We start from the raw sequence: 19227 nt of genomic DNA, 5'->3' as shown, positions 1-19227 counted from the left end.
TCAATTTTCTATAGTGCAGGCTGAGAATTTTTTTCTGCTCCATGACATAACTCCTGTAGAATACTGCCTTATTCCTCAACCTTAGCAATTCAGCATTTTGAATGTATATCAGAATTTTTATGCCAATGTCTCTGTTGTATTTTCTCACCCTATCTTTTAGTTGAGAGCAGTAGTCTAATTCAGGAGACTGGTAGGCTGAACCAGTAGGAAAGACTGCAATTGCAAGATTGCAACTGCAAGATTGTTTCTCAGTATTCTTAAACTCATAGGTCTTTGCTTTGAGCAAGGCTTTAAGCAGTTCTTTTCAGGATTTTTTCAGATATGGTAATTCCACTTCATTTAAATGAATTAGCAGTTAAAAAATTATTGTCATTTTAAGCATGCTAATGAAATACAATTTAGCTGAGAAGTATCTGTTGATTCAAAAGATACTCCAACATAAATCTAAAGCAGCAGAAATTAAAATATTGAAACAGAATTCTCATTGAAATTATTTGGAATAACAAACTAGATTACTTTTCATTAAAGCATTCAGACTTTACTTTTATTATGGTTTGTGGCAGGAAAATTTTTAAATCTCAAAAATGCCTACAGTGGCAGATGAATTGCTCTTTTGATGAGTTTTTTATATATGGTAATTCAGTGCAAATTTTGTTATTGTAACTATACAGCTACATTTGTATCCATTTGATTCCACACCATAACAATGCTTACTAATTTGCTTTCCATGCTTGTCATCCTCATAATCATTTACCTTACCTTTATCCTGGTTTATTGCACAAAAGTAATTTAATACCTCAATAATGGAATAAATTATACACTACAACTCCAGTTTTAAATACCTATTTCATTAACACTTTATAATTTTATTTTCTTCATAAAATCTTCCATATAACTCCCTGTGCCTCCAATAAATCATTTTAAAACTTTATTCAGTGTTTGATGATTATATTAAATTTATTCCATGGCTCATATGTGGAATCATATTAAATATACCTCACAGAGGTGTTTCAGATTTCATTTACTGAACTATTAAGTGATCACAGATGAACATATATGAAAAATTTACCTTCTGAAATAGATTTATTAATATTTTGTGTCTATAACAATCTGCCACAAATTGAAAAGGACATGGATGAATAGGTAGCATTAGCATTCCCCATACACAACTTTTACTAACTACTAATTACTTAAAACAAAGAAGGATCCTCACAATGACAGAATACCTCATTTATTTAATCACAAGTGCCATATCCAGACACTTCTTGAACACTTCCGGAAACAGTGAAACAGCCACTTCCCTGCGTAATTTATTCCAATGCCCAACCACTCTTTCAGTGAAAAAAAAATTCCAACCTCTGATCTGAACCACCTGGCACAACTTAAGCCCATTTCCTCTTGCCCATTGAACTTGAGACAGGGCAAAGAGACCGACCTTCACCTGGCTACCACTGACTTTCAGGCAGTTATAGAGTGATGTAAGGACACCCCTGAGCCTCTTTTCTCCAGGCTAAACAACCCCAGATCCCTCAGCTGATCCAGACCCTCCACCAGCTCCATTGCCTTCTCTGAACTCACTCCAGCCCCTCAGTGTCCTTCCTGCAGTGAGGGGCCCAGAACTGGACACAGGATTTTAGCTGTGGCCTCACCAGTGCCGTGCACAGAGGGACAATCCCCTGGTCCTGCTGGCCACACTATTGCTGATACAGGCCAGGATGCCATTGGCCTTCTCAGGCACCTGGGCACACGCTGTACTGAAGTCTAAATAGGCAACATCCACAGACCTTCCCTCACCTACTAACAGTTGACTTCAAAGGGTAAAATTTTTCATTAAATAGGTAGACTTGGTAGTTTTCTTTCCAGCCCAGTGAAGGTTAAGTAGCTTCAAGTGAATCTACATACTCTATCCTAGAGGTTGATCAAACATATAACGGGAGAATGTATTACTAAGAGAAAATTCAGTTTTACAGTACAAAATTCCAAGTAAGAATTAACATATATTAATCTAAACCACAGTCTGAAGTAAACTAATCAAGTTTTCATATACATCAGAGGAGACACGGAATAAACTGAAAGTGACTCACTGAAATAGAGGTATTCACTTCTTTGAAAAGAAAGTAAGATGAGCTTCTGAACAAATGTACAGAGAGTTGAAAGAAAGGACACAGGCTATGTTCTGGGCATAAAGATATGATTGTCTAAATGACATTTTTCCATTGCAAAGTTTCTACTGTTCTTGAAAAAATATAATACTTTATTCTCAAAAGACATATGAAAGTTGGGAGGAAATAAGAGCTGAGAAATAGCTACTGCTCTGTGTTTGAAGGGTATTTTAGCTCATCAAATGTAACCTTTGAGAGAAAGGTAAAGACACCTTTTATGCTTATTAAGGAAAAAGCTTACATGACATTTCCCAAATCTCCCACTTATCCAACTGTCCAGTCAGCTGCAGCAGCAAGTGCCCAGGACCAGCAGAGAGCCAGGATGGCTGCTGTGTCTCATCTTCCAGAATGTCACATTTTCTACTCTCATCACTGCTGTTTCTTTTTCCTATTTTTTTTTTTTTTTTAAGTCCATTTGACAGTGCTGGAATAGATTCATTTTCTATTGGATCTGAAAAAAAAAGCCATCTCTATGTACTTCTTGTGTTTCATCATAGATTTAAAGGCACAGTGAATTGATTAATAGGTGGAAGAAAATATGGGGTCCTTTTCTAGCGAATGAAATTTTCAAGGACTGGGCTAGCAAGGTGCTTCTGGAAACAGTATGGAGAAGGAAGAAAGATGGGGGCTGCTCTTGGTCTCTCTCCCCTCTGTGTAGACCTGTTTGTTACCCTTTAGGCCACTGCAGTGAAGCACATCTTTTCTCAAGCCAGGTGAAGTCTGTGGGTGAAGTTCCTGAAATGAGGGTTTGTCATCACAGTTCCTGTGTCTCTGTCCTTATTTTCAAGCGGATGTTGAGTGTCATTTTTGGTCACAAGACCACGCAGAGAACAAGTCGTTCTACAGTTCTGAGAAAGCAATATTTTATGGGTGTATTCATATGGAAATGAATTATAATTTAAAAAATACTATTAATCTTAATCAGTAAATCTCACAACTTGCACAATCCAGAATTAGAAATTACAGTTCCTTGCAAGCTTTTATCTTGTTGTCATTATTTCTCATTTCTTACTTAACAAACTGGACTTGACATGCTTCCTCTTACCATTTATAATCCCAACTTCCACGTACTCTTATATTTGTTTCAAAATCAAGTACTGAGGGGTTTTTTACCTGTTTTTCCTCTTCTTATCACCTTTCCTCATGAAAACTTTATCCCATGGCCTGTTTTCTCTAATTTAAAACTTAAATGTGCCTATTCATTTGAGGCTGGTGTCTCTAGAGCAATGTGACAGTGTTTGCACATTATCAGTGGCCACATTTTTGGTTTCCTTTCCCATCCTATAAATACAGTCCTGATGTTTGTCATCTCTGCTCCTTCAAATGTAAAAATTATCAGCTTAAAGAAAAAACACTTATCTTCCAATATTGATGGCAGCATCTGACTGCCAGAAATTCTGAGTACAGCTATGAATATATATTACTGCTGTCCTCTACTAGTGAAAGCAGAAGCACTTGGCTCTGTGAATGAGTATTTCCCAAATAGTGCTATATACCCAGTAATACTATATTATTTGCATTCCACTTCTGTCATTAGAATAAAAACATGTCACTTTGTTATAGCTCTGCAATGAACCATTTGTACACTACTAAAAATTATTATCTTACGGCATGAAAAACATTTCATTACAGAGAAGCTGATGATTTATTAAATGGAAGGTACTCCACTTGAAAGGCAGGTGTTAGTACAAGTTCTCAACCTCCCTGCAATATTGTTTCATATACACTTGAAAAAATCAACAGGAGTAATAGAAAGTAGAGGCAGAGATATGAAGCAGAGGAGAAAAGTGTCTTATCTATATCTACAAATACACATAAATATTAAGTACTAATTTACATTTAATATATATTCCATATTCTGACAAAGTGAGACACCATGGTTAAGAAACACATCTTCCAGATACAATTTATGCTGTAAATAAAAGAAGCCTAAAAAATTTATGTATCACATTAAACAATCAGCAACACTGGCTCATTTACACCAACAGAAGATTTGTCCTTCATCATTCAGGTACACCATTTCTGAGTATACCATTTCTTATTGTTTTTTTCCAAATTTCTCCTTATTAAAGTTTGAAGGTCAGAGAACGCTTGACTGAGGTGCAGTTACTTCAGGATACTTTCTTCTGACCTTTAAATAACTGATGAGCATTTTAAGAAGCCACATGGGTTTTGAGCCATTCCCATGGCATTTATTTGGGAAAGAATTACTCCTGATGTTCAGCATTTCTGTATTTCAGACTGCCAGCACTTCAGCTGTCATCATTGCTCCAGCTCACTGTTCAGACAAATGGAGTTGGATGAGGTCTGGGCCGTCCACTGCTCTTGACTGGTGAATTTTATGAATTCTCGTGATCATAGGCTTTGAATTTTTTTTGGCAATGTCCTCAATTTCCCAGTATCTGTTCTTTAACTTCAGGCTTGCTGATCTGCCTCGGTGACAAATGTCTCCATTAGAACAGATTCATTTTATTTTCTCAGTCTCACTCCACATGTTTAAAAAGGTCTTAAAGATTTAGGAACTAATAGAGCTAGGTAAATGCAGCAAGAAATGTCAGTGAATTATTGGTTCAATATTTTTTAATGAATTCTCTTAATCTGTGTCCAGCAATAGTCCAATGTATGGGTTTCACAAGTTGGTAGAGCTAGAGAATCAGCAATTTTTAAATAAGTGTTGGAGTCTAACAACAAGACTCGCTTTCCATAAAATACTTACACCAGAAATCAGATTTTAATGGCTCTGAGAATTTAATAGGGAATTGGAGCACTCCTGTTAGTGTGAATAAGCTGAGGAAGCATTGCAGCTGTATTTTAGTAAGGTGGAAGTCACCAGTCTTGAGATAAGAATAATTGCCTAAAATTCAATAATATATGATGAGCTAATGGTCTGTCTGGCCTTACAAATGCTATTCTCACTCTGTCACTGCCTGTGACAGAGTTTATTTCTTTTCCTGCCAGCCCCCCAGGAACAGACAGATCAGAAGATGCAGGCTGAATGGTGCCATGCCCTCCACATGCCTGGCAGTGGCCAGCATGGTGGTACTCCACTTCTCCAAGCTTCCTGAAGAAGATGCCTTGTGGGCTGACAGGGGGTCATGGCACCATGGGAGTTGTAGAAATGAATGGTAATGGTGAGTGGGTCTCTCCTGAACCCTTCAGAGACAGCAGGAGCATGCTGGCTCCACAAGGCAGTCGGCCACACAAACCTCTGTCTCATTTCCATTTCTGCTCAAGCCACTCCAAGCAGTACTAAAGAATGCACATTTTTTTTAATAGCAGACATTTAACTAGTTTTAAAATTTGCAGGCTACACAGAAGCCACGTGGCAGCTTGAGATGTCTGTCAGTTTACTGCAAACAAGATATATCTATTGCCAAATCAGAAGGAGCTGTGCCTCAGTAAGCCCTGCAGTCAACTGATTTGCAAGGGCATGTTTAAAGATTTCATAATTAGTTCATTATCTGTGAATGGGCTATGGGCTATTTTCCAATTAATCTACTCTTTATTCAGGGACTACATACTAATGATAATAAATCAAAAGAAAATGTATTCCTCTTGCTACAAGTACTTTTGTATTGTGCTGGTAATTTCCTGTGTTCTAGAGTAATTTGGTTCTTTCTTCTTTCTTCACTTCTGGCCTACCCTGAAATATCAGTTTAGTTAGGATGTCTGAGGACTCAAGTTCCTCCACTGGAAGTGCAATACTGAAATGGTTTTTCTTCTCCAAACCAGAAACATTGTCTGAGGCTAAAGATAGATTAAAGGAAATCTGAGGAGTCAAGGGGGATAGGGAGAAGCTCAGATTCTAAGAGCAGTGAAATAAACCACCTCTTTATTGGCAACTTTGATCAATATTAGAAGGGAAGATAAATCAGTATTCATTGTTTTTGCCAACAGTTTTTCCATGAGTAGACCAGTAATTCTTTTCTTCTTGACAAAGTGATGTTTCAGATGTAAATTCAAAACTCAAGAAAATATTCACTTTAGCCATCAAAGACTGTCACTGTCCAAATGTCCAAATATAAGCAACAGAATAGCTAAGTTCAAGTTAAATAAAAAATAATTTGTCAAGGGAATTAAATAACCTCTGCTTTAAAAAAAAATTAACAAATTTAAACAGGAGAAATTCTGCACTAATGCCCATGCTAATGCCCAGCATATAAGTGTCACCATCATTTATTCTAGTTATGACTAGACATCTAGTGTTTCATCATGTTTTAAACATATTTCCTCTAGTCAGCCTCAATCAGCTAAAGGAATAAGTCACAGTGCTTTGACATAAATACTTTCCTGGGGCTACACCTTTAAAAAAGTTCTTGAATTATTCTGACACTAAGTAGTGACAAACAAAGAAAGTGAAATAAATGATAGTGGAATACTATTTTTATCCAATTTAGAAAATTTCCTCAGAACACTCATTATGATTTCATATTTTTGCCCCCTTAGCTCTCAGAGGGGAAATGTGTCCTGTGCTAGAAACACAGGGGGTTTTAAGCTATTCTTACACAGCATGGGAAAATTGTTTTCATACTAAAAACTGGATGTGAAAGGCACAAACATTAAAATTCACAATTAATGTAACATCTTGCAGTTGCTGTGTGTTGTCTGAATGGATTTGGGGAGTTTTTCCTTCAACCTTTCTCCTTATCCATTCATACAGGCAAAGAGATTTTGTTCAGGAATGTATGTGGAGGAATGTAACAGCACAGGCATTCATGTGAGCATGAATATTTGCTGGTTTTAACCACTTGTCATTTATTACTCATTTCAGCCAGATGCACAAAAATAAGAGCTGAGTCTCACATTGCTCCCTGTGTAAGTGCCAAAGTCCAAGATGCCAATGTTTAGAACCAGAACTGCACAGAGACACTGCCAAATCTGTCCATTTTCAGAGATGCCACAATGGGTTGATTTCTCAGTTTATCAGCAGAGTTCTCATACATATATATATATATATATATATATATACACACACATATATATATAAAGTATTCACATTTAACCACATTTGAATTTTTCTAAAAATAAGCAGCTTGTTGTTTGCTTGATTTGACAAATAGAATGGGATTCAGCTGAGAACAAGCCATCTAAATTTATATATCTATGTACAGAGATTCAAATATGACAATGTGAGATACAACTAGAGCTTGTGGACACAAGCTATCAACCAGATATTGAAATTGTAAAGTTATTTAGCTGACTGTAAGATTCAGTAGCCTAACAGAGGTGTCCAGCGTAATTTTAGATGCTGAGAATTATCTTTCATGTCTTCAATTGCTGCCAAAAAAGAGTGGAGGTCTCCTGTGCCCACCCTATCTACCTGCCCTGGGCAGATCTCCTGGGCATCACAAATACCACAGGAAGCCTGTGCTCAGGAAATTTTGTCTCACCCCAAGCAGCTGCTCCTGGGATGAGGTGAACTGCTCTACAGGCAAGAATGACTGCATCGACTGTCACAGGAACCTAAACTCAAGGCCAACACCTACTTGTACAAAATGTACTTCAGATATCTTGGTTTTGAACTGAATCCCAGCCACAAGCTTCCCATTCTTCTGAAACAAACATGTCGTTCCAAGAAAGTCTTGGAAAATACCAGGCTGTACCCCCAGCAATGCCAAAAGATGAAAAGACTGCTTTCTACATTGCTTTTTGACTTACAGCACTACAGATTTGTTTACTGCTGCTGCTTTTGAGGATTGGACTGCATATTTCCTATTTGCAGATGTGATGTATAGGGAGTGCTCTCCCTCTTTTCAACCAGCAGTTCCAATCATTATAAATCAAGCCTGGAAATCCATCATCATCCAGGGAGTTTCCAAAACACTAGACTAGAGTGTCATTTTTATGTGCTTTTATACAGCTTGTCAATCTGTACTTAGTTTATGCCCAGAAGAGCAACTTTAATAAGAAAGACTTGAGCTAAGGTTTCACAAGACGAAGCATCCAGGGGTTTTAAGATATTCACACCCTACAGCTCACTCCTATCTAGTGCTGTGTGCCATTGCTCTTTTGCAGGACCAGAATAGCTCTTTGTGTGGCTTGTGACTCAGGAAATTACCCAGCTCAAAAATAAGCCAGAAATTAAAGAAAGTCATTAAAGGAAAGAGAGGTTGTTTCAAATCAAAATCAATAGATCCAGTTTGCAGTGTAGCCACAGGATGCAGAGTTGGAAAGCTAGTACATAGGGATGAGGACAGGGAGAGGGCCTAGGAGAGGCATAAGAGACAGAAGAATAGAGCAAGAATATTTCAAAAGAGTTTTGCAACACATTGCTTTGTGATGAAAAACTGCAGTCTGGAATAACCTCATTTCTAAATAAGCTGTAGCCTGATAGTTGGTACGTGCACCTGACAGCTAAGACACACTCACTGAACTCCTGTGTCACTCTGTGACTTCCATCAGGAAAAGTTCTGCCCTCTCAGATAAACCCTTTAATGGAGTGAAATTAGATGGGAAACCTACTGCATTTACAGACATTTTTGTCTCTCAGGGATCTCAAGGATTGCTGGACTTACTAAGTTCCTCTGCTAAGAAAGTAAACAGACTTTCTTCTCTGCAGGAAATAAAAAGCCAAAACTTGCACAACTTGGGTCCACAGACTGGTTTTAAAATCTTGGAAGAAAGCTGGGCTGGGCAATCCCATAGCTTTTGTCAGCCCAGCCACATGCCTTGCTAGAGACTGATTCCGCTCTGGTACAAATGTGATGATGCAAGGTGATGGAGGGGCACCCTGCTCTACACAAAGTAGGGAGTACAAAGTCTGGGCCTGCAGCCAGGCTGCATCACTGGTCTCCACATGCACAGATACAACTGCTGGGGCTAGACTGTCAGACACCTAATTACCTGGATATGCAGTCAAACTCTGCTTTCTCAATCTGGAGAATACATCCAGGTAGTCTTAAAGGAAAGAAAACGACATGTATACCCAGCTTTAGGGTTTGTTTGGTCTTGGTATGAGCAAGGGGGGTCACTGCTGGGTGATGTGGTCATACCTCAAGCTACAGCTCTTTCTTTACCTGTGTTCTCTTCTGCTAAGTTGATGTTGTTACCTGAGATAAATTTGACATTTCCAGAAAAAATGCAGATTTGCCTCTAAAATCATCATCTGTTCCTAATTTCCCTGTCAATTAAAGAACAGCTCCCAGGCTCAGAAGGGAACAATAGTTTCCCTCTGAGGTGATAACTTTATGACATGCTACACTGTTCAACCACTCGTTTTGCTGTCATGGTGCGCATTTTATCTTGCCATGAGCTGGAAGCCTTAATTACCATCTTGTGTATCCCATTGTTTGAGACAAATGACTAAGTGACTTATAAAGACAATTAGATTTGAATCTGCTATAACTAATCTCTCTCCAAGTGCGATATCCTATTAGACACACCAGGCCTTTTTCTGAAGGGAATAAGAGAAGATGGGGAGGGGAGAGCTGCCTTTGAAGTTCTGTTTCAGGGACTAAAAAGCTGAGTAATCAATTGCCATTGCTCAGTCTTCTATGGTTGTCACCAGCTATTCTATTCCTGCTGCACTTAAATACATCCATTTGCAACTAGATCTACCAGAATCATGGAAAGTGGACAAGAACAATAACTCCAAGGCACTGTTTTGTGAAAATGTATTTATTAGCTACTTTGCAGGAGCCAGAAGTCAAATTCTGTGGGGGTGTGCTCTGATTGCTCTTGCATCTGGGGAGAGAGGTGAGTGCCCAGCTTTCCATTCACTTTGAGCTTGCTTTATTGTCTTTAGGATCTTATGTCTTATTGATGCAGGGTGACATTAACATACTTCGATATCACATCACCTTTGCTCTGAAGAGAATGAAAAAGGAATAACACCTTTAAAAACAAGAGAACACTTACTTTTCTTTTTGAGTATTTTCTACAAATTCATGCTCATCTTTCTTAACTCACCTTAGTGCTGCATTTCTTGACGCTTTGATTTTCTTTGTGGACAATTCTTCTCCAGGTTGACTGGATAAAGGATCAAGCATAACAGGTTTACACTAGAAATTCAGGAGATAGGGCAAGAAAAGAACAAGAGGCCTCGCACTGGAATAGGTCATGGGAGGAGATGATGAGGTGTTTTTTGAAAGATATTTTTGGAGAAGTATTTGGGCAAATTTCTATCAGATCTGGTTTTGATGGAATATCTTCTGTTGGGAGATGCCGTAGGACAACTGGGGAGACATCCCAGGCAGGCAGAACTAAGCCTGGGCTTGCTCCAGTGTCATAACCAGTGCAGTAAATCATTGCCAGACTTTTCCTCTTCCAAGTGGTGCTGGGGAAGCTCCCATGCCCCAGCAGCAGAAGAAGCCTCCCCATTCTGTAAATTTTGCAGGGCTCTATTCTCCACCAAGTGCACTTGAAAAATATTACTCAGATAGATTTATCTGCTGGAATTTGAAATACCTCTCCCTCTTCCACCCAAAAATCATATATACTTAATGAAATATGAAAACAAGTAAAAATCAGTTTTCTATACACTGATATTCAGTTACTTATGCATTATTGTTTTACTTTTTTTAATTGTATACATTAATTAAATATAATAATTAGTCTTTCTTGTTTGTGTTGTCTATTCATCTGAAAATGCCACATCTGGTTATCCTAGTGTTATTAAATCACAATAATATGAGCTGAAAAACTGGAAGCCTACCACTTTCAGTGAATCATCCCAAGATGGAGGGTCATATAATTTTCCAAAAGTTTGAGAAAAAATTATATGTACCTCAGATTAGAATTTATTTTAGTTCCTGTATGTTAGCTAAAAAGGTACTGCACACAGCAAAGAACCAAAGATTTTCTGATACATGTCTCTAGAATATACATTTTTCAAAAATACCTTAAATGAAATTTATATATCACAATATAAATGATTTTGATATGTCATAATGAATCTTAAAGATCATAAACAGTATTTCAAGTGCTTTTCTGAATCTCGCTAAACAACAACCTGGATTTTAGATTATCTTTATAAATTATGTCTATATTTAGAGGGCTCATTGTGTGTGTTGCCCGCACTCAAATAATATAACAATAATGTATTTTATTCTCTTTACTTGTGTAACTAAACCTTGTGATGTGTAAATGTTTTCTGACTTCAAGAAGTGTGTTTGTAAATTAAATTGATTGAAAACTTAGATTGGTTCTAAATATAACACAATGTAACATAGCACATAAAATAACACAATGTGTGGAAATTTGTGACCTATATAAAACTTACTTTATGAAGCTTAATCTACCAATGAAAAGGTTTAATAAGAGCCAATTTTCATTTCTAGTTGAGCAACCAAAAATGCACTTTAACTTGGAAAAATAACTATTCACCTTATACTACTTTGATCCCATATTTTTATAAATTCCTTTTACAGAGGCAGATGAACATCTTCAGAATGAGGACCCTCAGGGATTTTAAAATAACTTGATGAAAGACCTTTTCTAGCAACAAGAAGTGTTAGAGTTTCTAGGCTGGAGCTCTTGTTCTGACAAATGTTCCAGCAATTTAGAAAGACATTTCAAGCACAGAAAATAGAAGGGTGTTCTCCTAAATGTAGGATTTGAATAATTTTATAAAACAAGGGATTTATGGTCTCTTCCTATCTGGAACTATTTGAAGACATTTCACATACCTAGTTATGCTTTGCAATACTTGAGATGAAACTAAAACTATTTTGTGATGAAATGCATTGGGTTAACCTTGGATAGCCACCAGGTCATTTACAAACCACTCTATCACCTCCCCCTCTCAGCTGGACAGGGAAAAATAAGATAAAAATCTTCTGGGTCAATGTAAAGTTTAATAACAGAAAATCAAAGGCCTCACATGGAAGCAAAGGAAAACAAAGGATTTATTCTGTACTTCCAATCAGCAAGTGATGTCCAGACAGTTCTTAGGAAATAGTGCCCCAGCACACAGAGCAATTGCACTAGAAAAAAAATGTCATAACAAGTGTGCCGCTCCTCCTCCTTTCTCTTAGCTTTTATTGCTAAAATGAGTTCACATGGAATGGGATATTGCTCCCACTGGGTCAGCTGTCTCAGCTGTGTCCTGTCACTGCCTGTCACCCACTCGCAGCCCCCTGTCCTGTGGGTGGGATTGGAGGTGCAGCCTTGATGCCGTGTGAACACTGTTCAGCAGCCAACAAGGTGCTGCTGTCCTGTTCACTCAGTTACAGCCACAAATGCAAAGCACAGCACTGGGAATGCTTCTATAAGAAAGGATAGCTCCATCCCACTCAGACACAATATGCATATCCAAAATATTCACAGGAGTTCCCACTTCAAAAATGGCTGGAATTCCATCTGTGACTAGAGCATATGGCTGCTGAAACATTTTCTTAGTCCTTCAAACATATTTCATTAGTTCCTTTGTTGTCATTGGGGTTTGACCCACTATTTCTATAAATGCTTTAGTTATAATTTTGTCTTTTTCCTCTTCACTTCTAGACAGAGAAAACTGCAACCTTGGGATATCTAGAAGGGATTATTCATACTCATGACTACCTTCCTTTCCAGAGCAGCAATTGGAAATTCCCAAAATAAACAGCTAATCCTATGTAGAAATAATGTTTTCTTTTCTCTGGGATTTGGCTTAGTTCAAGTACTATAAGGGTGATGAAATTAAATAAAAAATGTTCCAGAAAAACAGAACATCTTTAAAGTACATCCTAAGAATGTACCTAAGAATGTAAAATGCTACAAAGATGTATCTAAACATGGATATGGGGTAAATCTTCCTCTCCACACAGGTTAATATTAGTCAGGAAGAAAACTTGACGCAACAAAAATTAATTTTAAAAAAAAAAAAAAAGGAAAAAAAAAAAGCCTTGGAGAAACTTTAGAAGATTACTTGGGATCTTTGATTATTTACTGAAATATAGCCTAGTATAAATTTACCTCTTCTCAAAAAAAAAAACATTCCAGGGCTGGAGAGCTATGACCAGACTTTTTTGATTTAAGGGTCTTTAACCCACAGAGAATAGAATTGCTATAAATCACCTTCTTATCTTCAGTGAGTTTTAGCTGATCTGAGACCTATATCTTCCTTTGCTGCCACTTCCATGTTGCTTCCCAGAAACATGAGTTGCACACTAACTGTGACCTATAAAGGCTTTCTGTTCAATAAAAGCAGCAAAGCATACTTTTGTAGTCTATTTGCTTTATGAAGACTTGAATGAAGTCAAGTTTAGGCATCTGAACTGCCTAAACACAGTGAATAGATGGTGATTTAGTGTATATTTACTTAGAATCCAAACTCATTAACTCCACAAAACTGCTTTGTCAGCCCCCAAAAGGAGGTACATGCCATGAAACAAAATCAGTATTGCTGGATCTAAGCTTGACAATTCCTCAGTCCAGAAATGACAAAGGCTCTTCTTTCTCAGCAATTGTGGGCATTCAATTTACCAAAAGACTGCAGAAATGCAAGTTATGAGAAGCTACTTTGGCATCTTTAACAAACTCTGCTCCTAATGTGGCATGTCAGCAGCAACTGAAGAGGTACACAGAAGAATTGCAATTTTACATTAATTTCCTTTGAGTAAGGAGTCTGAAAACATTCACAGGGCTTTAATTCCCAAGTTTTTTCTGAAAAACTTTCCTTCTTTGTGCAAAACAGGCTGATTGAAAATATCAGGTGATATTATAAGTAGTGCTGTTAAATAGATCATAATTTCTCTAAACTGCAGGACACCAGTTTGGGATTATATAGTCTGAGTGCAATTTTTTTCCTTGCAGCTTGTGGAAAATGTAAGTGGTCTTTTTTCTTACTAAAAAAAAACCGGCCAAACCAAATTCCCCGGAATTCACCACCACCAAAAAAATAATCCCACACCTTTAGACAGAAACAGATCCCCTGATGCAAGACCTGACACTTTTCTTTCCCATGATATGTCAGGGCCCAGCACAGGCCAGTTGGTAGTTGTTCAGTTTAAAAGCATCTCCCATGGGAAGCAGGGTCAGCCCAGGATGGACCATTCCCATAACACCATATGGGAATCTGACTCAAAGTTCACCAAAGGAAGGGGCTGCCCTTAGCCACACTACCTCCAAGCTGTCCCCAAACTTCCAGGAAGGGGGACATTCTTGGGGTCCTGATGCTGTGTCTCATATACACCATAGGCAGTGCCAGGGAGAGACTGCACACAGACAGGCAGAAGGCCTTTCCACACAAAATACAGAAGCCAAAACAGAACTTCTGCTGCTCAACTCTTTTCTATCTGTTCACTGTTTTTTTTATTCCATAGGTACTCATCTGTTAAGCTGCTTTGTCTTGACAACCAACACTTCCCTGAACAGTATCTATACTTATGAGTGGAGAGGTCTTACATCATTTTATTTGCTGTCTTAGATCCCTCTTCTGAAAGAACTTTACACAGGCCCAGGGCCCTAATTTCTCTTGTGAGGACAAGCAACAAGAAGACTTGGGTAATGGATTTATCATACAAGACACAAATGCAGCCACAGTCAGTACGAGACAACTTTCCAGGTCAAAGCAAAGTAAGTGCTCCATGTTAAGGATGGTGGGCAGCATTTTCTGAAATGCCCATGGAAGGGTGTCCATAAAAGAGCAGTAGGGAAAGGAACCACAACAGGATTTAGAATTGGCAGTGACTTCTTCACACCACCTTCTCACATGCAAGTTTTACTCCACGCTCAGAGTGCTGAGAAGTGGCCTAGGGCTCAGAATGCTGCTCTCATCAATCTTGAGAAGGTGAAGCATGAGAAAATTTTTTCAACATGTGACCAAGGACAATACACTGCTCAGGGAACAGCAAGCATTCAGCAAAGCATTGAGTTTTGATGCCATCAAAGCAACTTCAGTCATGGGGCAACTGTGCAGTCATTCTGATTCAATTGCAAATGCCCTGGCAAACAGCAGGATGCTAAATGCAGAGAGCCATGAGACATTCAGTTCTTTGTAAATGCTACATTTGCTTCAATAAAGAAATGAGGGTCAATAAGGAAGGGCTTTCCTTATTTATTTATTTCATTTTTCATAAGGCAAATTCATTTGGGATCATTAGGTTACATATCCAACCAACTCTAGAATCACATCAGTTTCTTAGAATGCCCTCAATTTTTTGTATTGCTTTTAACAAGCTTTTTTCTTGTATTACATATAACTGAAAAACCCTCATAAGAGAATTTCTTCCTTTTCAAGTGCTATGAAAGCACAAATAACTATAACAATAAGCCAGATTTCTTGCTTCCATAACTTCATTGATTTAAAAGTGTTCAGATGCAGATAATCTGGGATAATAACTTCCTTCAAGTGTGAACAGATAAAACCACTAAACAAAAAGCTGCCATAATAGCATCAGATTAACTATCAAAATACATAGGACTAAAACTGTTCTTATTTATGCCAAAACAGAGTGACCCACTTTTAATCATTAGGTGAACTGCCATTTGGAAACCAGCCACTGATTTTTTTGATAACACAGTTCTTTTTGAGCTAACCTAAACAGAAGATGCTCTGTGGAGCTCCTTCATGAAAACTAACAGAAGACGTACCAGAGAAAGGTCACAATCTTCACCTCAGATGTGTTTATGTTAGGTAAATATTGTTTTTATTTCAGGATTAGAATAGGGATTGTTTTTATTTTGGCTCTAGAAACCAGTGCAGTAAGCAGCAGGAGTGTAGATAGAGTGTAGAGCAGGAGCAGTAATATATTGCTTTATATCTTATCAAATTCTTCTTTGGATGCAACCTCTCCAGTTGCATACAGAAATTTATCAAAAAATAGATTGCATGATCAGCCTCACCACATGTCATGTCACTTGCACTTAAGTTTGATTTGGCATATAATTTTGTTGGTGCTTCCTTTAGACTCAGATTACTTTTCTGTATGCTCAGACACTCAATGTGTGTTCTCCTTACTAAACATATGCACAACAATCTAAGCTCAGGAGCATTTTTTGGATGTGCTTTACTTTGTAGGTGATGGTTCAATGTAAAGACAGAGGGTCCTCCTGGAGAAGCTGACAAAAAAGCTTTGGCTACCATAGAATCCTAGAATATGGGACTTCAATTCACATTGCTTGTTCTGACCAAAAATCATTACTTCTGGGCAATTTTTCTGGCAAACTTGAAGGGATTTTGCACACAGCTACACACAACTAAAATTGTTCATATTTTTGTACTGGTTTTGGGAGTATTTTAATTTAAATTTTGTATGGGAAAGCTGAGTCATGAAAAGATCTTTTTGTGAGATAAATTTTGCTCTGCCACAAACCCACTGACTAAAATGTGTTTATACCAATAATGTTTATGTGCATTTTTTGCTCTAAATTAAATACAGATGATAATTGCAATGAATCACTGGAAAATGGCAGTATAATTTGAAACTGCAATTAAGTGAAAAGTTTATTAGCCTTCAAAAAACATTTGTATGTCTCTAAGTGTGCTGCCATGTCTTAGCTTATTGCATTCCTGTGACCTTGGCAGATACTAAGGACCATGTTTTAGTGACGTTCTAATGATTCACCATCAAGCACATTCTGATGACTCGATATTCTGGCAGACAAAGTGCACTCACAAAAAGACATTATCTGGGGGAAAAACTCTTGCATCACACCACAATCAAGTCATGTCCAGGGAGGGTGCAGCCACCAGTGATGGACATGGAAATAAACAAGATGGGTCTTCTTTGGTTAAACTCGGGAATCCATTTATTTGGGGCATCACCACCACATGACTTAACGAAGCACAAACCAGAGACAAAGAACCAAGAAAAAGGCAGGGTCGTTGGTTTTATGGGGTAGGGCAAGGGTGGAGTTTAGGGTCTGGGTCCAATAGGGATACAGCAAGGGAGAAGTCTCAGGGGTACAAACCAATAGGGGTAAAATAGGAGGGATTATTACAATATATGCAGCAGGATATAAGGAATAGTAACACAAGAAGGGTGGAACATTCTGGGCTGATACTTTATAGGGGTTTTGGGGGTGGAATAACTCTTCCCAGGATTATGGGGCGCATCCCCCAAGGCGCAGGAACGGAGTTCACTCCTCATGGGACTTAAAGCCACTCCCTTCCCCTTAACACTGCCCATCTAAAATCAAATCCCTGACCCCTTGGGCAATCCACAAAAAGCCGCCAATAAATCTGAATAAAACTGCAAAATTTTCAGAAAGATTGATGACTGTCATAATTTTTATATGTGTTGCACAATGTAATTGCTCTTTCATTGGTGTTGCAAGTTTAAATCTCTGAAAGTAGCATTCCATTTCACTTGGGGAATTAAAGCTTAGGGGCTGAAATGCCCTGTACCCAAAAGTGCAGACTGAGTCATATTCTGTGGCTGCTGACAGGGATTTCAAAGAGGCATGCCCATGTCTTTTCTCAAAGGCACATGTGCCTGGCACTCATCCGCCGCAGTCAGAGGCTGAGAAGCAACTTGGAAGTAAGAAAGAGAGGAGAAGCATAATTGTGTACCCAGGCAGGAGGAGAGTGATCAGAGCTCTCTAGGGAGATCTAATACCCAGTGGCACAGGGAAAAGGGTGTTCTATGACTTAGTCCCTGCCATGCTGCTTGTGGGCATCTGGGGTGATCCCCTACCTGCATGCATGGGGGTTTCACTGGCCAAGAGTGTGCAACTGCAAAGCAGCTAGGAGGCAGAGAGCCTAGTTTTGGGAACAGTCTGCACTCCAAGAGGGGCAATGGGAAAAGACATCATATCTCATCATCCTCAGCTTTGGACAGATGTGTGCAGTAATTAAAAGCACTGTTAGACACATTACCCAAAGTTCCTTTCAGACTAAATGAGAAAGTAAAGGTGCACAGCTATAGTAGTTGAGAAAATTCTCATCTAAATATCTGTGCCAAATAATCATAATGTCATAGAATTGCTTAGGTTGGAAAACACACTTCAGATCCCTGAGTCAAACTGTTAACCCATCACTGCTAAGTCCACCACTAACCCATGTCCCTCCATGGTACTGGGACTTCACCACTTCCCTGGACAGCCTGTTCCAATGCCTGATGACCCTTTCTGTGAACAAATTTTTCATGATGTCCAACCTAAATCTCCTCTAGCACAACTTGAGGTCATTTCCTCTTGTCCTATCTCTTGTTACCTGTGAGAACAGACAAATCTAACCTCACCACACCCTCTTTCAGGTAGTTGTAAAGAGCAACAAGATTCCTCCTGAGCTTCCTTTTCTCTGGGCTAAACACCACCAGTTCTTTCAGCCACTCCCCATTAGACTTGTCCTCCAGACCAGCTTCACTGGCCTTGTTGCCATTCTCTGAACACACTCCAGGGCTTCAAAGTCCATTTCAAAGTGAGGGGCCCAAAACTGAACGCAGTATTTAAGGTGCAGCCTCACAGTGCTGAGTACAGGGAGAAAGTGCAGTATAACATAGAAGCCATGCAGTAGGTATTGATGTAGCTTCATAGAGCAATAGAGCACACTAAATGCACTGTTAAATGAAATGGAGCACATCAAATGCAATTAATATTGCTACTGCTTGTTCTACACATGCATTCAATAGTGCAGACAATGCCTCACACATGCTGCAACAAATGCTGCCAAAGCTCACTACGTTGTTCCTCCATAGTCGTGTCTATGCTTTGCCCACTTCTCCTTGCTGTTGAAAAGGTGCTAAGAGCATCCAGCCTCCTGGGCTTCAGCTACCAAGGCTCAGGGCCAGCACCCCACCAGCACAGCCACGAGAAACCCTTCACCTCAGGGGACACAGGGAGCCTGCAGGGTTGCTGTGCTGCAGCTCCCACTGCTTCCAGTGCACTCCCATGTGTTGGACCTCCCAGTGCCACTGTGGCAGACCAGCCTAGGGGACAAGAGAGCATGGGATGACCCCATTACTGACTTTGTCCAGTCCTACTCTCACTCTCAGCCCCCCCAAGGCAGACAGGGCCCTGATGGCTGTACTACAATAACCTGTGAAATTTGCTCTGTTATTTCTCTATTACTACACTATAGATTAAAAACAAAAAACCAAAAAAAACAAAAAGAAGGAGAAGGAGAAGGAGAAGGAGAAGGAGAAGGAGAAGGAGAAGGAGAAGGAGAAGGAGAAGGAGAAGGAGAAGGAGAAGGAGAAGGAGA

The sequence above is a fragment of the Parus major genome, chromosome 3 (assembly GCF_001522545.3).
Source record: "Parus major isolate Abel chromosome 3, Parus_major1.1, whole genome shotgun sequence".
Classification (NCBI taxonomy): Eukaryota; Metazoa; Chordata; class Aves; order Passeriformes; family Paridae; genus Parus; species Parus major.
Note: the sequence above shows the minus strand (reverse complement) of the source record.